General features: G+C 46.0%; 1 protein-coding gene across 5 annotated transcripts in view; it reads left to right on the forward strand.

Annotated features, from left to right (window-relative positions):
* The window catches only part of LOC126473185 (rab11 family-interacting protein 4), a 939113-nt gene that overhangs the window by 410734 nt on the left and 502716 nt on the right, over nt 1-25663 (forward strand). The window contains exon 1 of one of the 5 annotated variants that reach the window (XM_050100077.1): nt 17406-17616. The exons of the other annotated variants lie outside the window; for them this stretch is intronic. The gene's annotated coding sequence lies outside the window, so the exon portion shown is untranslated. Of the gene's footprint in view, nt 1-17405; nt 17617-25663 lie in introns of those variants that run through there. 5 annotated transcript variants of the gene reach the window in all.

Raw genomic sequence — 25663 nt, forward strand, 5'->3', positions numbered from 1 at the left:
CAAATGTTCGATTGGGTTAACGTCTGGTGATTGGGGAGGGGGGTGCAATACTTTCGGGCAATTGACGAGCAGCCACATTTGTACAAAATGCGCGGTATGCTTGGGATCATTATCCTGATAAAAATGAAAGTTGTTCTCAATACCTAGATGTCGTGCACCCTGCTTCAAATGTCCTCGCAGTATTTTCAAATACGCTTCCTTGTTCATCGTATCATCAATGAACACTAAATGACCCACACCATTGCCGGACATGCATCCCCACACCATGATGCTCCCACATCCAAACTTTGCTGTTGGTTTGAGGTTCCTGGGATTCAGCTCTTCATTGGTCTTTCGCCATACGTTTGCCTTTCCGTCGCTTTGCCGTAATGTAAATTTACATTCGTCGCAAAATATCACCCGATTCTACCAAGCCTGATCGTATTCGGCGTATTCTCTCACAAACTGCATACGTTTCTTCTGGTTCACTGCATTTATGAATGGCTTTGGCCGTGCCACTCGACCATGGTACTGCGATCGTCGTAGTACTCTCCGCACGGTTTCGGGATGAACTTTTATACCAAGGTCTCCCTCCACCTTACTTGCATTCGGGAGGACGACGGTTCAATCCCGCGTCCGGCCATCCTGATTTAGGTTTTCCGTGATTTCCCTAAATCACTCCAGGCAAATGCCGGGATGGTTCCTCTGAAAGGGCACGGCCGACTTCCTTCCACATCCTTCCCTAAACCGATGAGACCGATGACCACGCAGTCTGGTCTCCTTGCCCAAACAACCAACCAACCATCCACCTTACTTGCAATTCGTGTGGCAGATATTGTCGGATTCTGTTGTACCTTTCGCACAATCACACGTTCATCTCTCTGTGAAAATGTCCGTGGCCGTCCTGTACTGCAACAGAATTCCAATCGGTCTTCTTTCTCGTACCGTTTAATAATGTCTTAAACTGTACTTTTCTTCATGTTCACTATTGCGGCAATTTCCCTGCAGGTTTTCCCCTTCGCGTGATGATAAGCGACAAGTTGCCTTTGCTCGAACGTAGAACACTTCCCTCTGCGTCCCATCGTCGACCTGCACAGGCTCGCGATACGTGTTTACTAATCATCGCTATCGTCTCGCGGAAATGTCGGACACACTGCAGTCGCTTCACCCTCTATGCGTCTCGGAATGAACTATTCTCTCACGTTGTCCACCTTTGTCCGAATACTTTTGTTGCACCTTCCCATGCCGTTTTCAGGAAATATTACGTAACAGACACACGTCCAATAACAATTCTTCGTATTTGACGCGTGTTTCACGTTGCGATATCGTACCCAGAGTCCCAAATACATTACAAAGGCAATTTCTGTATTTGTTCATGCTGCAATCTGCAAAATTATGCGCCGTTACGTGCTGTCCGAATACTTTTGCGACTGAGTGTAGCTCTGAAGATGATCCAGGAAGATCGGAATAGCCATGCTGTAAAAAAATGCATGTGAGACTGGAAAATAAACGATATACATATAAGAAAAATTAAATATCAATACATTTGTTGAATTCTCTCGCGACTACAATACCGGCTGTGGGGATAATTAACATTTCATGAGTGCCAGTAGTAATAGCAACCAGGTGCTGCTTGTGCCGATCGTCCGCAGATACGCGCCGCTTGCCTACGTCACGGCGGCTGCGGTTGGGACGCCAGCAATCCGCCTGCCGTGTTGCAGAAGCCCTCCACGCTCGCACTAATTACGGGATCTCTCCCCGTAATGAACGCGCTCGTCACGGTAGGCAACTGCCGAGGGGCTTCAGCCGCGAGCAAAGCCGCGCCTGTGACGAGTGGAGTGGCAGGTAGCCTATACCGGTACACCGCACGAGGCCGTCTCAGTGCCCTGTGGCGTGAGCACAGGCCGACGGCTTGACTGTGTGCTGGGTCTTTTGCATCCTGTGACGGGAGAGCAGGCGATCCTCGTCGTACATCTACATCTACACCCTCAAACCACTGTGAAGGGCACGACGTTGGGTTGTTACGGTCCAGTTACTTTCGTTCTTTTATTCTCTGCTAAAAATATTTTGTATAAATCTAGAAAGATAATAATTTCAAATTATGCTGAATGATAGTAGAAGTTCAACGAGAGGGGGAAATACACTGAAGAGCCAAAGGAACTGGTACACCTGCCTAATATCGTGTAGGGCCCCCGCAAGCACGCAGAAGTACGGCAACACGACTTGGCATGGACTCGACTAATGTCTGAAATAGTGCTGGAGGAGTTGTCCATAAATCCGTAAGAGGTCGAGGGGGAGGAGATCTCTTCTGAACAGTACGTTGTAAGGCATCCCAGATACGTTCAATAATGTTCATGTCTGAGGAGTTTTGTGGCCAGCGGAAATGCTTAAACTCAGAAGAGTGTTCCTGTCGCATTGTCCTGCTGGAAATGGCCAAGTCCGTCGGAATTCACAATGGACATTAAGGGATGCAGGTGACCAGTTAGGATGCTTGCTTCGATGTCATCAGTCAGAGTCGTATCTAGGTGTATCTGAGGTCCCATATCAATCCAACTGCACACGCCCCACGACATTACAGAGACTCCACCAGCTTGGACAGTACCCTGCTGACATGCAGGGTCCATGGATCATGAGGTTGTTTCCATGCCTCTACACGTCCATCCGCTCGATACAATTTGAAACGAGACTCATCTGACCAGGCAACATTTTTCCAGTCATCAACAGTCTAATGTCGGTGATGACGACCCAGGCGAGGCGTAAAGCTTTGTGTCGTGCAGTCATCAAGGGTACACGAATGGGCCTTCGGTTCCGAAAGCCCATATCGATGATGTTCGCACGCTGACACTTGCTGATGGCCCAGCATTGAAATCTGCAGCACTTCGCGGAAGGGTAGCACCACTGCCACGGTGAACGATTCTCTCCAGTCGTGCTGACATGAGGAAAGTTTCCAACCGATTTCTCATACACAAACAGCAGTTGACCGGCGTTGCCTGGTGAAACGTTGTTGTGATGCCACGTGTAAGGAGAAGAAATGCGTACCATCACGTTTCCGACTTTGATAAAGGTCGGAGTGTAGCCTATCGCGATTGCGGTTTATCGTATCTACATCTACATCCATACTCCGCAAGCCACCTGACGGTGTGTGGCGGAGGGTACCCTGAGTACCACTATCGGTTCTCCCTTCTATTCCAGTCTCGTACTGTTCGTAGAAAGAAGGATTGTCGGTATGCTTCTGTGTGGGCTCTAATCTCTCTGCTTTTATCCTCGTGGTCTCTTCGCGAGATATACGCAGGAGGGAGCAATATACTGCTTGACTCTTCGGTGAAGGTATGTTCCCGAAACTTTAACAAAAGCCCGTACCGAGCTACTGAGCGTCTCTCCTGCAGAGTCTTCCACTGGAGTTTATCTATCATCTCCGTAACGCTTTCGCGATTACTAAATGATCCTGTAACGAAGCGCGCTGCTCTCCGTTGGATCTTCTCTATCTCTTCTATCAACCCTATCTGGTACGGATCCCACACTGCTGAGCAGTATTCAAGCAGTGGGCGAACAAGCGTACTGTAACCTACTTCCTTTGTTTTCGGATTGCGTTTCCTTAGTATTCTTCCAATGAATCTCAGTCTGGCATCTGCTTTACCGACGATCAACTTTATATGATCATTCCATTTTAAATCACTCCTAATGGGTACTCCCAGATAATTTATGGAATTAACTGCTTCCAGTTGCTGACCTGCTATTTTGTATCTAAATGATAAGGGATCTATCTTTCTATGTATTCGCAGCACATTACACTTGTCTACATTGAGATTCAATTGCCATTCCCTGCACCATGCGTCAATTCGCTGCAGATCCTCCTGTATTTCAGTACAATTTTCCATTGTTACAACCTTTCGATACACCACAGCATCATCTGCAAAAAGCCTCAGTGAACTTCCGATGTCATCCACAAGGTCATTTATGTATATTGTGAATAGCAACGGTCCTACGACACTTCCCTGCGGCACACCTGAAATCACCCTCACTTCGGAAGACTTCTCTCCATTGAGAATGACATGTTGCGTTCTGTTATCTAGGAACTCTTCAATCCAATCACACAGTTGGTCTCATAGTTCATATGCTCTTACTTTGTTCATTAAACGACTGTAGGGAACTGTATCGAACGCCTTGCGGAAGTCAAGAAACACGGCATCTACCCGTGAACCCGTGTCTATGGCCCTCTGAGGCTCGTGGACGAATAGCGCGAGCTGGGTTTCACACGACCGTCTTTTTCGAAACCCATGCTGATTCCTACAGAGTAGATTTCTAGTCTCCAGAAAAGTCATTATACTCGAACATAATACGTGTTCCAAAATTCTACAACTGATCGACGTTAGAGATATAGGTCTATAGTTCTGCACATCTGTTCGACGTCCCTTCTTGAAAACGGGGATGACCTGTGCCCTTTTCCAATCCTTTGGAACGCTACGCTCTTCTAGAGACCTAAGGTACACCGCTGGAAGAAGGGGGGCAAGTTCCCTCGCGTACTCTGTGTAAAATCGAACTGGTATCCCATCAGGTCCAGCGGCCTTTTCTCTTTTGAGCGATTTTAATTGTTTATCTATCCCTCTGTCGTCTATTTCTATATCTACCATTTTGTCATCTGTACGACAATCTAGAGAAGGAACTACAGTGCAGTCTTCCTCTGTGAAACAGCTTTGGAAAAAGACATTTAGTATTTCGGCCTTTAGTCTGTCATCCTCTGTTTCAGTACCAGTTTGGTCACAGAGTGTCTGGACATTTTGTTTTGATCCACCTACTGCTTTGACATAAGACCAAAATTTCTTAGGATTTTCTGCCAAGTCCGTACATAGAACTTTACTTTCGAATTCATTGAACGCCTCTCGCATAGCCCTCCTCACACTACATTTCGCTTCGCGTAATTTTTGTTTGTCTGCAAGGCTTTGGCTTTGTTTATGTTTGTTGTGAAGTTCCCTTTGCTTCCGCAGCAGTTTTCTAACTCGGTTGTTGTACCACGGTGGCTCTTTTCCATCTCTTACGATCTTGCTTGGCACATACTCATCTAACGCATATTGTACGATGGTTTTGAACTTTGTCCACTGATCCTCAACAATATCTGTACTTGAGACAAAATTTTTGTGTTGAGCCGTCAGGTACTCTGTAATCTGCTTTTTGTCACTTTTGCTTAACAGAAAAATCTTCCTGCCTTTTTTAATATTTCTATTTACGGCTGAAATCATGATGCCGTAACAGCTTTATGATCGCTGATTCCCTGTTCTGCGTTAACTGTTTCAAATAGTTCGGGTCTGTTTGTCACCAGAAGGTCTAATATATTATCGCCACGAGTCGGTTCTCTGTTTAACTGCTCAAGGTAGTTTTCAGATAAAGCACTTAAAAAAATTTCACTGGATTCTTTGTCCCTGCCACCCGTTATGAACGTTTGAGTCTCCCAGTCTATATCCGGCAAATTAAAATCTCCACCCAGAACTATAACATGGTGGGGAAATCTACTCGAAATATTTTCCAAATTATCCTTCAGCCACAACAGCTGCTGAGCCAGGGGGCCTATAGAGACATCCAGTTACCATGTCTGAGCCTGCTTTAACCGTGACATTGCTGCTCGCGTTTGGTCAAGATCCAATGGCTGTTAGCAGAATATGGAATCGGTGGGTTCAGGAACGCCGTGCTGGATCCCAACGGGCTCGTATCACTAGCAGTCGAGATGATAGGCATCTTATCCGCATGGCTGTAACGGATCGTGCAGCCACGTCTGATCCCTGAGTCAACAGATGGGGACGTTTGCAAGACAACAACCATCTGCACGAACAGTTCGACGACGTTTGCAGCAGCATGGACTATCAGCTCGGAGACCGTCGCTGCGGTCACCCTTGACGCTGCAACACAGACAGGAGCGCCTACGATGGCGTACTCAGCGACGAATCTGGGTGCACGAATGGCAAAACGTCATTTTTTCGGATGAATCCAGGTTCTGTTTACAGCATCATGATGGTCGCGTCCGTGTTTGGCGACATCGCGGTGCACGCACATTGGAAGCGTGAATTCGTCATCGCCATACTGGCGTATGACCCGGCGTGATGGTATGGGGTGCCATTGGTTACACGTCTCGGTCACCTCTTGTTCGCATTGACAGCACTTTGAACAGTGGACGTTAAATGTCAGATGTGTTACGACCCGTGGCTCTACCCTTCATTCGATCCCTGCGAAACCCTACATTTCAACAGGATAATGCACGACTGCATGCTGCAGGTCCTGTACGGGCCTTTCTGGATGTTCGACTGTTGCCCTGCCACCTCATTCTCCAGATCTCTCACCAATTGAAAACGTCTGGTCAATGGTGGCCGTGCAACTGGCTCGTCACAATACGCCAGTCACTACTCTTGATGAACTGTGGTATCGTGTTGAGGCTGCATGGGCAGCCGTACCTGTACACGCCAGCCAAGCTCTGTGTGACTCAATGCCCAGGCGTATCAAGGTCGTTATTAGGGCCAGAGGTGGTTGTTTTGGGTACTGATTTCTCAGGACCTGTGCACCCAAATTGCGTGAAAATGTAATCACATGTCAGTTCTAGTATAATATATTTGTGCAATGAATACCCGATTATCTTCTGCATTTCTTCTTGGTGTAGCAATTTTAATGGCCAGTAGTGTAAAATAGCTGTGTACCTGTTAAAACTAAGCGGTACCCGGTAAACTGAAGGTTTTCTCCTTAGTTTTGCTGTTACATGCGTTAGAAACGTGAACGGTGGGTACCGCCAATAGGCCGTCTTTCTTCACTTGAGAGAGCTGACAGACTGCAGTAAGACCTAAGAGACCATGCACACGGTAGCTTCCTGAACGTCAGTGAGCGCTGCCGACCCTCGGATTTCTCGAGGGCCTGCTAAGCTTCCCACGGAAACTCGAGACGCCGCGAGTGCCTCGCGTGTTTTCTCGACCGCCGCCAAGTGCCATCCGTCCTCACAGAGCCGGCCGTCTGAGTGCTCTCCACTCGCCTGAAAGGCACCGACATGCGTTTCCCACGCGGACGACGTAGGAGACACAGCACAAGTTACCATGCGTCACTAATCTAGACCCCAAGCCATTTCCGCCGGTCCAGACATTTATAAAGACGTGCTTCGAGCATTCCTCGGAAAAGGTGTATCATAAAAAAACACGTTGGATGCTCGCAGCGGCGTTCCAAAATGTAAGATTGGTGACTATATTTGTGTTCAGCTCCAGAACGAAACGTAAACGAGAAATTTTATTTTCCGTTTTTACGTATTTTTGATTAAAAGAATATCTCTCCTACATCGTTGCTGCAGAAAAAGAAGTCTCCTCCAAAGTACAGTGCCTGCAAGAAAAGTGAAGCAGCCAGAAGATGTGGTAAAATGTCAGTGTAACTCCATATCCGTCGACACCATTGGCGATTATTCACTGAAAATCCAAAGAAACTGGTACACCTGCCTTATATCGTGTAGGCCCCCGCGGATACGCAGAAGTGCGTCCATAAATCCGTAAGAGTGCGATAGGGTGGAGATCTTTTGATCAGCACGTTGGAAGTTGTGCTCAATAATGTCCATGTTTGGGGAGTCTGGTGGCCAGCGGAAGTGTTTAAACTCAGAAGAGCGTTCGTGGAACCACTCCGCAGCAGTTCTGGACGTGTGGTGTGAGGTATTGTCGTGCTTGAATTGCCCGAGTCCGTCGGAATGCACAATGGACATGAATGGATGCAGGTGATCAGACAGGGTACTTACGTACATGTCATCCATCAGTGTCATATCTAGACGTATCAGGGGTCCCATTGTCACTCCAAACGCACATGTTCCACTCCACTACAGAGCCTCCACCAGATTCAACAGTCCCCTACTGACATGCAGGGGCCATGGATCATGAGATTGTTTCCAAACCTGTACACGTCCACCCGCTCGATACAATTTGAAACGATATTCCTCCAACTAGCCAATATGTTTCCAGTCATCAACAGTCCAATGTCTGTGTTGACGGGCCCAGGCGAGGCGTAAAGCTTCGTGTCGTGCAGTCATCAAGGGTACACGTGTGGGCCTTCTGCTCCGAAAGCCCATACCAACGATGTTTCGTTGAATGGTTCAAAAAATGGTTCAAATGGCTCTGAGCACTATGGGACTCAACTGCTGAGTTCATTAGTCCCCCAGAACTTAGAACTGGTTAAACCTAACTAACCTAAGGACATCACAAACATCCATGCCCGAGGCAGGATTCGAACCTGCGACCGTAGCGGTCTTGCGGTTCCAGACTGCAGCGCCTTTAACCGCACGGCCACTTCGGCCGGCTTTGAATCGTTCGCACGCTGACACTTGTTGATGGTCCAGCATTGAAAAGGGTTGCCCTTCTGTCACGTTGAACGATTCTCTTCAGTCGTTGTTAGTCCCGTTGTTGCACAATCCTTTTCCGGCCGCAGGGATGTCGGGGATTTGATGTTTTACCAGATTCCTGAAATTCACAGGACACTCGTGAAATGGTCGTGCGGGAAAATCCCCATTCCATCGCTACCGCGGAGATGCTGTGTCCAATCGCTCGAGCGCCGACTATAAAACCACGTTCAAGCTCACTTAAATCTTGATTAACTTCCACTGTAGCAGAAGTATCTGATCTAACAACTGCGCCAGACACTTGTTGTCTCATATAGGCGTTGCCTACCGCAGCGCCGTATTCTGCCTGTTTACATACATCTCCATCTGAATACGCATGCCTATACCAGTTCCTATCACGCCACAATATACAAATGACAGGTAGAATGGTCGCCAGGGAGCAATAGTGTTGTTCGTGTTTAGCGGTGTTACCATGCCTGGTAAAGTAGCCTATATAAGATGCGTGAACAACGTCAGACGTTGGGTGATTGGTGTGAAGGACACACATATGCCGTGTACTCTTGTTAGCGTTATCGGCATAACAGTTCGAAGAGGGAGTCATTTGGACTCTCCATCTGATCAGTTGGTCGAAGTGGTCAGTATTAAGATTTGTGGGGTATTCGGTTGTGACAATCACTCGATGTTGGATTGCGTGGGAATGTGAGGGCAGGCGTAGTCGTGGAGTTTCCGGTAGACCACCTCTGGCCACCACAAAGGAGGATCGCACCGAAAACATCGTAACCTCCTCACGTGTGACCTCGCCATCCGAGAAAGAGTAATGGACTCCCTGCAACACTGTGTATTGTTCCTCTTCATTAGTGGGAGATTAGAAGCAACCAGACTAGGGGATTACCATCCCATGTGTAGGCAGTCGTTAATATCACAACACAAACGGCTGCATTTGGAATAGTGCTGTGCCCGGGAAACCTGGACTGCTGATGAGTTCAGCGAAGATGAGACATTCTGGCGTACGACGGACGGCCGTCATCGGTGAATATGGCGGTGACTTGAGGAGAGGTCCAAATTCTTCCAGTGTTTTAGACAGGCACGGCGATGTTGCTCGTGTCGTCAAGGTGTGGGGGAGCATCGGATACGGCTTCAGATCGCAGTAGGTGCTGATTGAGAGAGCTCTGACAACCCATCTCCTCCTGTGTTGCCTCTCATGCTGCAGCATTGTGGTGACAGTTTCCAACGGTACAATGCTCTGTAATGTTATGTGAGCCTCACTGCCCTTTTTTTTAACTAATTTGTGCCTGATTTTATTCTGAGAATCTCAGTAATGTATGTACAGGTAAATACAGTAAATGTAAATGTGATTCAAAAAGTACTTGAAGTGAAGCGAAGCGCAGCTGGACGGCAACAAACTCTTTAGCGCGCAATCCCCGCAACTATAATAGTTGTGAATCTTTGAGTATGGACTCTAAAATTTAAAAAAAAAATACAATTGATTTATTAAGAAAAGAGGATTGTTAATCTGTATCTTGTGGAAAGAGGACGTGTTGCTAGACCGCGCACAGAACATATTTTCACATTCAATGAAAATTGATATTTTACTGATAAAACCGAGTAAAGTATGTGTGAGAGTTGCCAAACATTTATTTATACAAATTTTCTGGAACTGAAGAATAGAAATATCTTGTTTTTGGAAAAGGAAGTGAACTTTATTGTCGTAGCCGTCTATCAATCGACAGAATTGTAAGTGTACAAATTTCACTAAAATACAGGGAAAGAAATGCATTCTCTATAGGTTTCATTCAATCCGCAACCAACCTCTCATAACTTCTTAATTACAATAATTGGATTATGTTCTTGTACAATAGTATGGTGCTGAACTCCACTGACCAACTTTGATGTAGCAGGGCATGCAGTTTGAAGGAAGTTTGTATGCCAAGCAATCTCCTTTTCTCACGAAAAGCAGATTGCTGTTTGATCTTATTTACTTACAACAGTGATCCCTTAGGTATGATAAGCTACGAAAACTTGGGCTCAGAGCTATCCGCAAAACGGCCAAGTAACCAACAGAGTCGTACTTTAAATCTTAAAGAACTATAATTTCCTCCAAATGATAATACATCACCCACTGGTGCAGAAGCTCACCATTTAAGGAGGCAGCAACCAAAATTCAGGTACCAGTCCCAATCAAAATCAATCTCTCTCTCTCTCCAAACACATATATAAATATTCATATTATTAAGATGAGTCATATTATAGCTCGTTCACACGTGGCTCGAGTCTCTTTGATTTATATGCGTGATGTTGAACTACTCCCTTGGCCAGCAGGACACTAAAATGGAAAGACGACACTGAAAATTTGTGCCGGACTTATTTTTGTAAACATATGTATTTATTTAAATTATTAACAATGATACATTTTTAAACATTTCTTTCTATTAAGCTATTATATTCCAACAGTTGCTTAACATTACTGTCGGTTTTAGGACCGGAACTCGAACCCAGACTTCCCACTTATCGCGAGGGGTCGCCTTACCATTTGGCTATCCGTGCACGACACCCGACCAATCCCAAATTTCCGTATCATTTTACTTGAAAGTCGCCTGCCCTGTGTCGTTGCTGTGAACGTCGGGGGCGTGAAAAGTGACACCGCGCTGTGTGTTGTGCTCGATGTTGCAGATCCTGTGACGTTCCAAGTTACGACGCTAGGTACTTTTGGACATGCATCCAAGCGAGTTTCAAGTGAAATTAGAATTATATATTAATACCTTCAGCTGCTGACGGGCGTTGATATATATGAACGGGGACAGGTAAAAATGTGTGGTCCGACCGGGACTCGAACACGCGATCTCCTGCTTACAGGGCTGACACTATATCAGTCTGAGCCACCGAGGGCACAGACGACAGTGCGACTGCACGGACTATTTCGCGCACGCCCACATTCTCACCTTATATGTCCACACACAACATTCGCAGTGTCCCTACCCAACACACTCATCACTCATGGAAGACATTCTTACCAAGTCCTCTAAGAGTTCGGGTAATATTTGTGCATCCGCACAGAAGAAGGTCATGGCCGGTATTGCCAGAAATACACTACTGGCCATTCAAATTACTACACCAAGAAGAAATGTAGATCATAATCGGGTATTCATTGGACAAATATATTATACTAGAACTGACATGTGACAACATTTTCACGCAATTTGGGTGAGTAGATCCTGAGAAATCATTACCCAGAACAAGCACCTCTGGCCGTAATAACGGCCTTGATACGCCTGGGCATTGAGTCAAACAGAGCTTGGATGGCGTGTACAGGTACAGCTGCCCATGCAGCTACAACACGATACCACAGTTTATCAAGAGTAGTGACTGGCGTATTGTGACGAGCCAGTTGCTCGGCCACCATTGACCAGACGTTTTCAATTGGTGAGAGATCTGGAGAATGTGCTGGCCGGGGCAGCAGTCGAACATTTTCTGTATCCAGAAAGGCCCGTACAGGACCTGCAACATGCGGTCGAGCATTATCCTGTTGAAATGTAGGGCTTCGCAGGGATCGAATGAAGGGTAGAGCCACGGGTCGTAACACATCTGAAATGTAATGTGCACTGTTCAAAGTGCCGTCATTGCGAACAAGAGGTGACCGAGACGTGTAACCAATGGCACCCCATACCATCACGCCGGGTGATACGCCCGTATGGCGATGACGAATACACGCTTCCAATGTGCGTTCACCGCCATGTCGCCAAACACGGATGCGACCATCACGATGCTGTAAACAAAACCTGGATTCATCCCAAAAACTGACGTTTTGCGATTCGTGCACCCAGGTTCGTCGTTGAGTACACTATCGCAGGCGCTCCTGTCTGTGATGCAGCGTCAAGGGTAATCGCAGCCACGGTCTCCGAGCTGATAGTCCACGCTGGTGCAAACGTCGTCGAACTGTTCGTGCAGATGGTTGTTGTCTTGCAAACGTCCCCATTTGTTGAATCAGGGATCGAGACGTGGCTGCACGATCCGTTACAGCCATGCGGATAATATGCCTGAAATTTCGACTGCTAGTGATACGAGGCCGTTGGAATCCAGCACGGCGTTCCGTATTACCCTCCTGAACCCATCGATTCCATATTCTGCTAACAGTCATTGGATCTCGACCAACGCGAGCAGCAATGTCGCGATACGATAAACCGCAATCGCGATAGGCTACAATCCGACCTTTATCAAAGTCGGAAACGTGATGGTACGCATTTCTCCTCCTTACACGAGGCATCACAACAACGTTTCACCAGGCGACGCCGGTCAACTGCTGTTTGTGTATGAGAAATCGGTTGTAAACTTCCCTCTTGTCAGCACGTTGTAGGTGTCACCACCGTCGCCAATCTTTTGTGAATGCTCTGAAAAGCTAATCATTTGCATATCACAGCATCTTCTTCCTGTCGGTTAAATGTCGCGTCTGTTGCACGTCTTCTTGGTGGTGTAGCAATTTTAATGGCTAAAGTGTATATACTTATATGGATATGGTGTCTGTTCTTTCGGAAATGTTCTGGAAATATATATATCTGCATTTTACCCGAACTCGTACGGAACTTGGTAAGAGTGTCTTCCACGAGTGTTAGGTAGGGATACTAGGAATGCAGTGTGTCGACATACAAGGTGAGAATGTGGGTCTCGCGGGAGACATGCGCAAGATAGTCCCTGCAGTCGCACTATTGTCTGTGCTCTCGGTGGCTGAGATGGATAGAGCGTCTGACACGTAAGCAGGAGATCCCGGGTTCGAGTCCCAGTCGGGGCACACATTTTCACCTGTCCCCGCTGATATATATCAACGCCCGTCAGCAGCTGAAGGTATTCGAATTTCGTTCTAAATGGCTGCAGGTCATCAATGGTGTCTGTTCTTTCGTACATGTCCTAAAGAGCAGACAGATCTATATAAGTATATTCAAGTAAAATGTCTCGCCTGTGCGGGATTATACATAATGGATGTACGAGGACAGGCTCTACACACAAGTGGCTGTGAGTCGTGCACGGATAGTCAAATGGTAGGGCGACCGTTCGCTATAAAAAGGAAATACAGATACGAGTCTCGGTCCGCCACAACTTTTCATTGTCGTGATTCCATGCTACAGCTGATGGTTGTCCATATTCGCAAATGCGAATACGTAACGGCTGTAGTCGCCGCATTGCCCGTTCCTTTGGACATGCATGCATGTTCGAAGGAACTTTGCATCCTAATTCAGAATCAAAGCATGCATCCAATCCACAAGGGTTCCAACGTCGTATTGATAAATGGGCTCAGAAAGCCACGTTCTTTGCGAATTTATTTTGATTTTGTAATCACTAAAATCACATCACACTGCATCTCATTTCGTTTCGTTTTCACCCCCACCCTCCACTCTCGCCACCCTTCTGGGTGCTTCAGTTTTATTGTCAGACTTGTAGTTTGACCATGACTGACACACATTCGTACCAGCACAGTTATCGGCTTTCCACTCCTTTGAAAGTTTACAAACCAGGGTGAATTTTGTAGACGCTGGTTGGATAGCAGTGTAGTGTTGGCCTTTATGCCACATGGAAACGCACCGATCCTTTGTCCATTGTTGCTTGGACAGCTTCCATTAACATAACATGGAATCGTTGGATAGCAAATGACGTTTATTGCATGGAGATAAATTAGTTAAACAGCGTTTAATCTAGCTGGCATGAAATGAGCCAGTAGGGTGTTTCGACAGGCCAGCTGGATGGCATGTGCCGTGGTAAGCCAAGCCAAATTCAGAAGAACGCAAAATCCCCAAGACTGGCTAAGTTTCACGGAAGCTCGAAATTTAATGCGGACTCCATGCGAGATGCTTTTAATAGTTTCCGCAATGAAACATTGTCTTAAAATATGGTAGAAAACCCAAAGAGATTCTGGTCACATGTAAAGTACACCATTGGCAAAAAACAGTCAATACCGTCACCGCGCGATAGTGATGGAAATGTTACCGATGATGGTGCCAATAAAGCGGAGTTACTAAATACAGTTTTCCGTAATTCCTTCACGAAAAAAGACGAAGTAAATATTCCAGAATTCGAAACCAGAACAGCTGTTAACATGAGTGACATAAAAGTAGATATCTTAGGTCTTGCGGAACAACTCAAATCACTTAAGGAAGGCAAGCCTTCCGGTCCAGATGGTACACCAGTCAGGTTCCTTTCAGAGTATGCAGACACAATAGCGCCTTTCTTAGCAAATCATATGCAACCGCTCACTTGACGAAAGGTCTGTTCCTAAAGACTGGAAAGTAGCACAGGTCACACCAATATTCAAGAAAGGAAATAGGAGTAACCTATTGAATTACAGACCCATACCACTGACCTCAATTTGCAGCAGGATTTTGGAGCATATACTGTACTCGAACATTATGAATCACCTTGAAGACAACGACTTATTGATACATAACCAACACGGATTCAGAAAATATCGTTGTTGTGCAACACAGCTAGCTCTTTATTCCCATGAAGTAATGAGTGCTGTCGACATCTCAGATCGACTCCTTATTCCTAGATTTCCAGAAGACTTTTGATACCGTTCCTCACAAGCGACTATTAATCAGATTGGGTGCATATGGAGTATCGTCTCAGTTGTGTGACTGGATTGGTGATTTCCTCTCAGAGAGGTCACAGTTCGTAGTGATAGACGGTAAATCATCGAGTAGAACAGAAGTGATATCTGGCGTTCCGCAAGGTAGTGTCACAGGCCCTCTGCTGTTCCTGATTTACATAAATGATCTAGGTGATAATCTGAGCAGCCCCCTTAGATTGTTTGCAGATGACGCTGTAATTTACCGTGTAGTAAAATCATCAGACGATCAATTCCAATTACAAAATGATCTAGAGAGAATTTCTGTATGGTGCGAAAAGTGGCAGTTGGCACTAAACAAAGAAAAGTGCGAGGTCATCCACATGGGTACTAAAAGAAATCCGATAAATTTTGGGTGTACGATAAATCGCACAAATCTAAGGGCTGTCAGTTCGACTAAATACCTAGGAATTACATGTGCGAGCAACTTAAATTGAAAATACCACATAGATAATATTGTGGGGAAGGCGAAACAAAGACTGCGCTTTGTTGGCAGAACACTTAGATAGATGCGACAGCCCCACTAAAGAAACAGCCTTCATTACACTTGTCCGTCCTCTGCTGGAATATAGCTGCGTGGTATGGGATCCTTACCAGGTAGGACTGACAGAGGTCGTAGAAAAAGTGCAAAGAAGGGCAGCTCGTTTCGTGTTATCGCGCAATAGGGATGAGAGCCGGCCTGTGTGGCCGTGCGGTTACAGGCGCTTCAGTCTGGAACCGCGTGGTCGCTACGGTCGCAGGTTCGAATCCTGCCTCGGGCATGGATGTGTGTGATGTCCTTAGGTTAGTTAGGTTTAAGTAGTTCTAAGTTCTAGGGGACTGATGACCACAGATTTTAAGTCCCATAGTGCTCAGAGCCATATGAACCATTTTTTAGGGGTGAGAGTGTCACTGATATGATAAGCGAGTTGGGGTGGCAGTCACTGAAACAAAGGCGGTTTTCTTTGCGGCGAGATCTATTTACGAAATTTCTATCACCAACTTCTGTTCCGAATGCGGAAATATTTTGTTGACACCCACCTACGTAGGGAGAAATGATCATCATAGTAAAATAAGAGAAATCAGAGCTCGAACGGGAAGATGTAGGTGTTCCTTTTTCCCCACGCGCCATTCGAGAGTGGAATGGTAGAGAAGTAGTATGAAACCTTGACCTTGGCCTTGTGGATGACATCGGAAGTTCACTGAGGCTTTTTGCGGATGATGTTGTGGTGTATCGAGAGGTTGTAACAATGGAAAACTGTACTGAAATGCAGGAGGATCTGCAACGAATTGATGCATGGTGCAGGGAATGGCAATTGAATCTCAATGTAGACAAGTGTAATGTGCTGCGAATACATAGAAAGAAAGATCCCTTATCATTTAGCTACAATATAGCAGGTCAGCAACTGGAAGCAGTTAATTCCATAAATTATGTGAGAGTACGCATTAGGAGTGATTTAAAATGGAATGATCATATAAAGTTGATCGTCGGTAAAGCAGATGCCAGGCTGAGATTCATTGGAAGAATCCTAAGGAAATGCAATCCGAAAACAAATGAAGTAGGTTACAGTACGCTTGTTCGCCCACTGCTTGAATACTGCTCAGCAGTGTGGGATCCGTACCAGATAGGATTGATAGAGAAGATCTAACGCAGAGCAGCGCGCTTCGTTACAGGATCATTTAGTAATCGCGAAAGCGTTACGGAGATGATAGATAAACTCCAATGGAAGACTCTGCAGGAGAGACGCTCAGCAGTTCGGTACGGGCTTTTGTTGAAGTTTCGAGAACATACCTTCACCGAGGAGTCAAGCAGTATATTGCTCTCTCCTACGTATATCTCGCAAAGAGACCATGAGGATAAAATCAGAGAGATTAGAGCCCGCACGGAGGCATGCCGACAATCCTTCTTTCCACGAACAATACGAGAGTGGAATAGAAGGGAGAACCGATAGAGGTACTCAAGGTACGCTCCGCCACACACCGTCAGGTGGCTTGCGGAGTATGGATGTAGATGTAGATGTCGAAAATGGTTCGTTGAACCCTCTGCCAGGCACTTTGAATTGCTGAGTAACCATGTAGATGTAGATGTAAGGCTGTTCACGAGCAGCTTTACATTGCGTGTGGAAACCCAGCTCAAAAGTCGACCGAAAGGGGCGGATGGAGTGCTCCGTATAATTACGCAGATGTGTCTGGCAGCGATATCGCGCACCAGTAATGGGTCGGCGTTCCGCCGTAGCGTGCGTGCCACAAGTGGGCCACCTCCTCGCTTTCCATAGTGGCCGCCGCGCCTCCCATTCTCTCCGCAGACACACAACAACGGCCTCTTGTTCCGCCGCCCACAGCCACCGGCAGGCCTAATTAAAAAGCGCCGCGGCAGTTCGCCGCCCAGGTGAGAGGCGCGGGACGCGCGCCGTCTGCGCATGCGCGCGGCAGACGCGCAGCTTTCGGCTTCCGCCGGTTGGCGCTCCGCCGTCGCCAGCCACAGGTGTGTTGGCGTACGTCAGTCGCTAGGCAACCTCGTTGCTGTGAACATCGGGGGCGTGCAAAGTGACACCGCGCTGTGTGTTGTGCCCGTGATTGCGTGTCCGCGTAGTGCCGAGTGCTTACTGGTACGGCTGCAGTCATCCTGAAGAACACCTCTGGCGCGAGTTCTCTGTGGTGCAACGGGAAAGCTGCGACGGCAGTGTTTGTGGAATTTCCTTCGTAGGTAAGCTCTCGTGACCCGTGCAGATTATCGTGGTGAACAGTTGGCTTCTTCTGATCTGCTTGGGTTCTGGCTTAAAGTAAGGCTGCAGTTGGTTCTTGTAACACCAGAAAACGCATTACGGAGGTAATCTCTCTAACAATCGGAATTTGCCCATTGCTAATAACGGGTAAACTGTGAAGACCGTTCTAAGACCATCCGAAAATAGTTACGCAAAAAATAAGACATTAGTAAATCTGAATGCTGCATCGAATTATACGGCGTAACGCAACACATAAGTTGTATAAGGGTGGCTCCCAAAAAACGCTTCCATTATTCAGCTTCATCTTCCCTTCGGTCCTGTTTGTCTTATGACGGAAATGTTTCGTGGTCAAGCGTCGCACCTCATTCCTTTGACAGATTTCATTGGATGTGATCTGTTTTTAATTGATACACAAAAAGTAGTCACAAACTTAGCTACTTTGTTTTTAATGTTGAGTCTTTTTATCACCTGAGTCAAAGTACAGTCCGTCTGTATCATTTTCATAATTACTTTCAAGAACTATCGTAAAACTACTTTCTCAGTATTAGTTACAGATTAACTACAGAAGAAAATTGTAAGCTTTCCTTCGACGAAATTAGTTTCCAGTAACCTATTCTAGTCATCTGTAAAAGTATACGTTCACTGAATGTCGCTGTGGATACCGTTACGATCCGTGGCGTTCAACCGTAGATCAAGGTCATACCGGAAGCATCTGCGGTTACCCTGCACCATGACCTCTGTGAACAGAAATAGTCCGAATAGTGACAGGATCCCCAACGCCAGCCTTTCTATTTTTACAGTGTTGAGTATATGACTAGTGAATAATAGGATATTTTAACGAAACGCACGATTTCCGTAATGCTTCTGAGTCAAACGCTTTGATTAACACCAGCAGTCAGAAAGTAACGCCTGGTTAGAATAACTGATCTTCGTTTTGCACTTTTACGCTAAAGTGATGGTCATAGCAATGCTTTAAGGATGAGAGCGCCAAGGAAAAGGATGACTTTGGGCACTAAAAGAAGTTTTGAGCGACAGATATCTACATCTACATATATACTCCGCTAGCGGTGTGTGGCGGAGGGCACTATTCGCGCCAAAGTCATATTCCCCCCGCCCTCTGTTCCACTCGCCGATCGCGCGAGGGAGAAAGGATTGTCTGAACGCCTCAGTTCGAGCTCTAATTTCCCTTATCTCTGATTGGTGATCATTGTGCGATTTGAAAGTTGGTGGTAATAGTATATGCTCTACATCCAAGACGAAGATCGGATTTTGGAATTTAGTGAGCAGCCCCTTCCGTTTAGCGCGTCGTCTATCTGCAAGTGTGTCCCACTTTCTATGAGTTTTGTAACGCTATCATGGTGGCTAAATGTACCAGTCATGAATCTTGCCGCTCTTCTTTGGATCAATCTCTTGAATCAGACTCAACTGGTAAGGTTTGCATACAGACGAACGATAGTCTAAGACTGGACGAACTAACGTATTGAAAGCAATATCCTTTGTTGAAGGGCGGCATCGCTTCAGGATTCTACCAATAAACCGCAGTCTAGAGTTCGCCTTACCCTTTACTTTTGTAATCTGATCATTCCATTTGAGATCATTTCGAATAGTCACACCCAGATACTTGACGGATGTTACCGCTTCCAGAGACGGGTCATTTATTTTGTACTCGTACATTAATGGGGATTTTCGCCTTGTTATACGCAGTAGGTTACACTTACTAATATTGAAAGATAACTGCCAGTCATTACACCAAGCATTTATTTTCTGCAAATCCTGCTGGATTTGTTCACAACTTTCGTGTGATACTACTTTCCTGCAGACTACAGCATCATCAGCAAACAGTCTAAAGCCGCTGTCAATACCATCAACCAGTTCGTTTATGTAAATCGTAAAAGGCAGCGGACCTATTACGCTGCCCTGGGGCACACCTGAAGTTACGCTTGTTTCTGTTGAAGTCTCCCCATTCACGACGACATACTGCTCTCTGTCTGTTAGGAAACTTTCTATCCAACCGCATATGTCATCGGATAGACCGTAAGTGCGCACTTTTTGGGGCAAGCGACAGAAAAGAACTGAGTCGAACGCCTTTCGAAAGTCGAGGAATGTAGGATCAATCTGGGAGCCGGTATCCAGAGCCTGTTGTATATCATGCACAAAGAGGGCCAGCCGTGTGTCACATGACGCCTGTTTCCTGAAAGCGTGATGGTTTCTGCAGATACTACCGAAATCAGCAAATGCCTCGCAGCCAGAATGCAGGAATTACCAATGTCTTACTAACATAAATGAGAACGAATTTGTTGCAGGAGACACTTTATTTAGGTATGTCGTGACTCACGTAGAAAAGTGATTACCTAGACCGTTTTTTATGACTAAATTATAGCCATTTCTGAGCACATGTTCTTTCAAAATCTGGTGAAAAAACAGATTTTGGCTTTAATCCGTGAGTGATTGTGCATTGTGTAAGCCTGCCTGCGAAATCGTTCTTCTTGTGGTTTCACGCAGGAAGAAAAGACAGTTGTCCAGTGTGCTGCGAATATCAATTACTGTGGTGCGGCTGGTCCCGGCGGAGGTTCGAGTCCTCCCTCGGGCATGGGTGTGTGTGTGTTTGTCCTTAGGATAATTTAGGTTAAGTAGTGTGTAATCTTAGGGAGTGATGGCCTTAGCAGTTAAGTCCCATAAGTTTTCACACACATTTGAACATTTTTTGAACATAATTACTGTGAAAATGAGTGACACACGTATTGAAATACGGACAGATAATCAACAGTGAAAGGGATCGGATTGGAAGCTGTTTTTCTCTCCAGAGCAGATGGAAACTGGACTGATTACGAAGGCAGTCGGTACTGAAACACTGACGGAAAACAGATTGCAACTCCAAAAAATAATTAATGTAGGGGAATGAAATTTATGGAATACGTTTGTCAAGGTAACACATTACAGGATCACAGGTTAATGTAAAGTCACAGCCCATTACACGACCTCATTCAAACTCAGTGAAGTGTTTGTAATGGCGTCTTTGTCGCTTTTAAGGTATTCTTGACTGACATCAACCCGCATCGTTCTATCTCGAAGGTAACAAACGCTTACGGCCCTCACAGCGTGTGTTGAAAGCAAAACTAATTTTCAAGCTCGTAGTGGCGCCACTAGCGCCACTTCTTCGCTACTGTCGAGAAATTTGAGTAAATATTATCTTTCATATGTAGAAATACGCCTAGCAACTTTCGTTTATGACGCACGACTCCTTCTGTGTGTTGTGGTGCTTTTTCGTCTGTGTTTATAATGCAATTTAAAGAGTGTAATACAAACAAGAAAGTCGTAATCAGGATCACTTTGCGATAAAACTAGCTTCTCTGTGATGTCAGATGATATTTAGGCTTTGACACTGCTAAGGCAAAATTATTTGCACTTGATAACGGCCACACGGACGAAATTCCAATATTGTTGCGTTTTACAAAAAAAAATAAAAAAAAGGGAACCTTACAGTCAAAAGGCGACCACGATCTCATTTATTTACAAAATTTTACATAACTGTGAGCCCAACTACGATAAATTAATCATAGTTTTTGATTGAGGTTTTTCGAATATATTAGTTTGGAAAGTAACAAAAAACTTTCGGTGTTCACACTTTATCACAAGACTACCAGGCCCATCCACAAAGCATTAATCGAAAATATCTTTATCTAATGCTAACATTTCGCAAAGCAAGAATATGGATTTTCGAACCACATTTTCCCCGTATCGTAAGTTCATTGCCAGGCCAGTACGAGCGCTACCGTCGTTCTCTGTTTCCATATTGTAACATGGATCTTGCATTTATTAAAATTTGGTGTCCTGGGATCAAGGTTTAAGTAGGAATTATGAGGGTAATCCCAAAAGTAAGGTCTCCTATTTTTTTTATAAGTACATAGACCTGTTTATTTTTACGATGGTTTACATCAGTTTACAGGTTGAACATTTAGTTATTTTTCGACAGAATCACCATTTCTGCCGATGGATATTTGTAGACGCTGTGCCAGTTTCTGTATGCCCATGTCATACCAGTTCGCCGCCATGCCGTTCAGAAAGTAATGAACCTCTTCTTTCACCTCGTCATCGGAGATGCTTTCCGGCCAAATGTTATTTTAACTTAGGGAACAGGTGATAGTCACAGGGCGCCAAGTCAGGACTATAGGGCGGGTGGCTGATTATGTTCCACTGAAACTGTTGCAGGAGAGCAACGGTTTGCCGAGCGATGTGTGGGCGAGCGTTGTCATGGAGAATGTGTACGCCCTTGCTCAACATTGCTCTTCTCCGTTTTTTAATTGCCCGTTTCAGTTTTTTCAGAGTCCCACAGTAGCTGTCACCGTCAATTGTGCTCCCAGCGATTCAGTCAGACGACGAGGTGAAAGAAGAGGCGAGCTGGTATGACATGGGCATACACAAACTGCCACAGCGTCTACAAAAGTGCATCGACAGAAATGGTGATTATGTCGAAAAATAGCTAAATGTTCAGGCTGTAAACTGATGCAAACCATTGTAGAAATAAACTGGTCTATGTACTTATAAAAAAATAGGTGACCTTACTTTTGGGACTACCCTCGTACATTGTCGACAGCAAATACCACGGGTAAATGGAAAAAGTTGTTTCAAAACCAAGGCACACGGTGCGTGTCATCGACATTTCCGTGCCGGCCGCGGTGGTCTAGCGGTTCTAGGCGCTCAGTCCGGAACCGCAGGACTGCTACGGTCGCAGGTTCGAATCCTGCCTCGGGCATGGATGTGTGTGATGTCCTTAGGTTAGTTAGGTTTAAGTAGTTCTAAGTTCTAGGGGACTGATGACCACAGATGTTAAGTCCCCGCCGGCCGCAGTGGCCGAGCGGTTCTGGGCGCTTCAGTCTGGAACCGCGCGACCGCTACGGTCGCAGGTTCGAATCCTGCCTCGGGCATGGATGTGTGTGATGTCCTTAGGTTAGCTAGGTTTAAGTAGATCTAAGTTCTAGGGGACTGATGACCTCAGATGTCAAGTCCCATAGTGCTCAGAGCCATTTGAACCATTTGACATTTCCGTTGTAGTGCAGATATTTTCAGAGTGCCATGCAGATTGAAAGATAAATTAGGGTAAGAAATAAAATGTAATAATTCCGTAACGAGTCACCAGATAATGCTAAGAAAATATCCCTGATAAAACTGCGAAATTTTTTAACTTTCTGGCGGATTCAAGTTGTGTGCTAGATTGGGACTGGGACCCGGGAACCTTGCCTTTCCCGAGCAAGTGTTCCTTCGTGACCGATTCGCCGTCACAGCTTCACTTCTCTCTGAAATTTTGCCAGAAGAATTCGGATTCCGCCAGCGTTTGCGGAAAAACCTACGTCAACGAGCGCACAGGTAGCCACGAGCTTAGCGATCGCTGGAGAAGGATTAGGCTGGAGTTGCGTGGGACGAGGTCCAGGGACCGGCTGGTCTGGAAGCTGCCTCTGCAGGTAGTGAGGGAGTGTGTGCCGCAGCCACTCCCACCGCGGCACGCAACACGACACCACACAACACCAGCCACTGCTGGCGGGCGGCACGGCAGGATTACTGCGGCTCGAGTAGGGCGACTCCGGCCGAGCTAATGAGTCTGTTTGCCGACTGCACAGAACACGGCCACCAATTACCGGCCGCCAACTCCAGCACCGAGCTACACTTCCCGTCTCCTCCAACTTTATTGCGTGTCTTCTCGTCTCCACAGCGCCTGAAGTTCGCACGAGTTTTATCGGAGTCGTACAGTGTGAGCTTTCACCTCCTGCCCTGGCTTCACTTGAAACTTCTGAGCTGACACGCTGTGGTCGATGTATAAAACTTTCTCCTAACGTTTCCTCTCCGAGTGTGGGAGACATCTTCAGAGGTAAAGCGGTGAACTGTAACCACAACCCGAGGGAGCGCCGCTCACACCGGCGGCCATTAAAATTGCTCCACTACGAAGATGACGTGCTACAGACGCGAAATTTAACCGACAGGAAGAAGACGCTGTGGTATGCAAATGATTAGCTGTTCACAACCATTCACACAAGGTTGGCGCCGGTGGCGACACCTACAACGTGCTGACATCGGGAAAGTTTCCAACCGATTTCTCATACACAAACAGCAGTTGACCGGCGTTGCCTGGTGAAACGTTGTTGTGACGCCTCGTGTAAGGAGGAGGAATGCGTACCATCACGTTTCCGACTAAGATAAAAGTCGGATTGTAGCCCGTCGCGATTGCGGTTTATCGTATCGCGACATTGCTGCTCGCGTTAGTCGAGATCCAATGACTGTTAGCAGGATATGGATCGGCGGGTTCAGGTGGGTAATACGGAACACCGTGCTGGATCCCAACGGTCTCGTATCACTAGCAGTCGAGATGAGAGGTATCTTATCCGCATGGCTATAACGGATCGTTCGCCTGCGTTGGTGTACTCAACGACCAACCTGGGTGCACGAATGGCAAAACGTCATTTTTTCGGATGAATCCAGCTTCTGTTTACAGCATCATGATGGTCGCATCCGTATTTGGCGACATGGCGGTGAACGCACATTGGAAGCGTGTATTCGTCGTCGCCATATTGGCGTATCTGCCGGCGTGATGGTATGGGGTGCCATTGGTTACACGTCTCGGTCACCTCTTGTTCGCCTTGACGGCGCTTCGAACAGTGGACGTTACATTTCAGATGTGTTACGACCCGTGGCTCTACTCTTCATTCGATACCTGCGAAACCCTACATTTCAGCAGGATAATGCACGACCACATCTTGCAGGTCCTTTACAGGCCTTTCTGGATACAGAAATGTTTGAGTGCTGCCCTGGCCAGCACATTCTCCAGATTTCTCACCAATTGATAACGTCTGGTCAATTGTGGCCGAGCAACTGGCTCGTCACAATACGCCAGTCACTACTCTTGATGAACTGTGGTATCGTGTTGAAGCTGCATGGGCAGCTGTACCTGTAGACGCCATCCAAGCTCTGTTTGACTCAATGCCCAGGCGTATGAATGCCGTTATTTCGGCCAGAGGTGGTTGTTCTGGGTACTGATTTCTCAGGATCTATGCACCCAAATTGCGTGAAAATGTAATAACATGTCAGTTCTAGTATAATATATTTGTCCAATGAATACCCGTTTATCATCTGCATTTCTTCTTGGTGTAGCAATTTTAATGGCCAGTAGTGTATATCGGCGCTCTACAGTCCATCATGAGGCGGGATTTTTTCTGGTAATGCCTACATCTTCGATTGAAAGTAATCGATCGTCATTCTTACAGTGCAACGTTGACATCCAAATCTTATCTAATTTAACACCTTCTCCCTCTCTGTTAAAATTATTATTGTGTTTACAGATATTAATAGCCTCTCCACACATGCAAGCATGATAATGTTTTCCATATGACGTTCGTATTATTGAATTTTAGGTGACGATCACCCTCTTGGTACACATGTTCCTATCGCCGATTTATCATTATATCCCAGGGGGAAAGTCATCTTGTGTTCTACCAGACGGGTGTTAATACTTATTTTCGTGGCACTAATATAGATCATTCCAAAGGGGGTAGTATATGTTTGGCGATCTTAAACATTCTTTCATTTCCAAGGTCCGTCTGAGGATAGTTTCCACACCATTCTTGCTCAAGACTTTCGCAATGCGTTCCGTAATCCTATTAATGAACGGAAGGAAAACTTTCCCCTTGGGTTGATCCTGATGTTCTCCTTAGGGAGAAGTGCTCTATCTGTCTCCCTATAGGATAACCATTGTTCTTGAAAGTCGACCGTAGATGTTCAACCTCGTCTTTTAAATAAGTCGGCTCCCAAATTTTGGTACGACATATTTACCAAGGTTTTAATCACACCTCTTTTATATCTGGGGTGGTGGTTAGAATTTTAATGAAGATAACGTTCAGTATGCGTGGCTTTCCTATTTACCATATGGCCGAAAATCCCGACCCCTCACTTGATAACACATCCAAAAAATTCAGTTGGCCGTATTCTCCGTCTCCACAGTAAACTCGGTTTTCGGATTTAAAAAAATGGCTCTGAGCACTA

This window comes from Schistocerca serialis, chromosome 4 (genome assembly GCF_023864345.2).
Source record: "Schistocerca serialis cubense isolate TAMUIC-IGC-003099 chromosome 4, iqSchSeri2.2, whole genome shotgun sequence".
Classification (NCBI taxonomy): Eukaryota; Metazoa; Arthropoda; class Insecta; order Orthoptera; family Acrididae; genus Schistocerca; species Schistocerca serialis.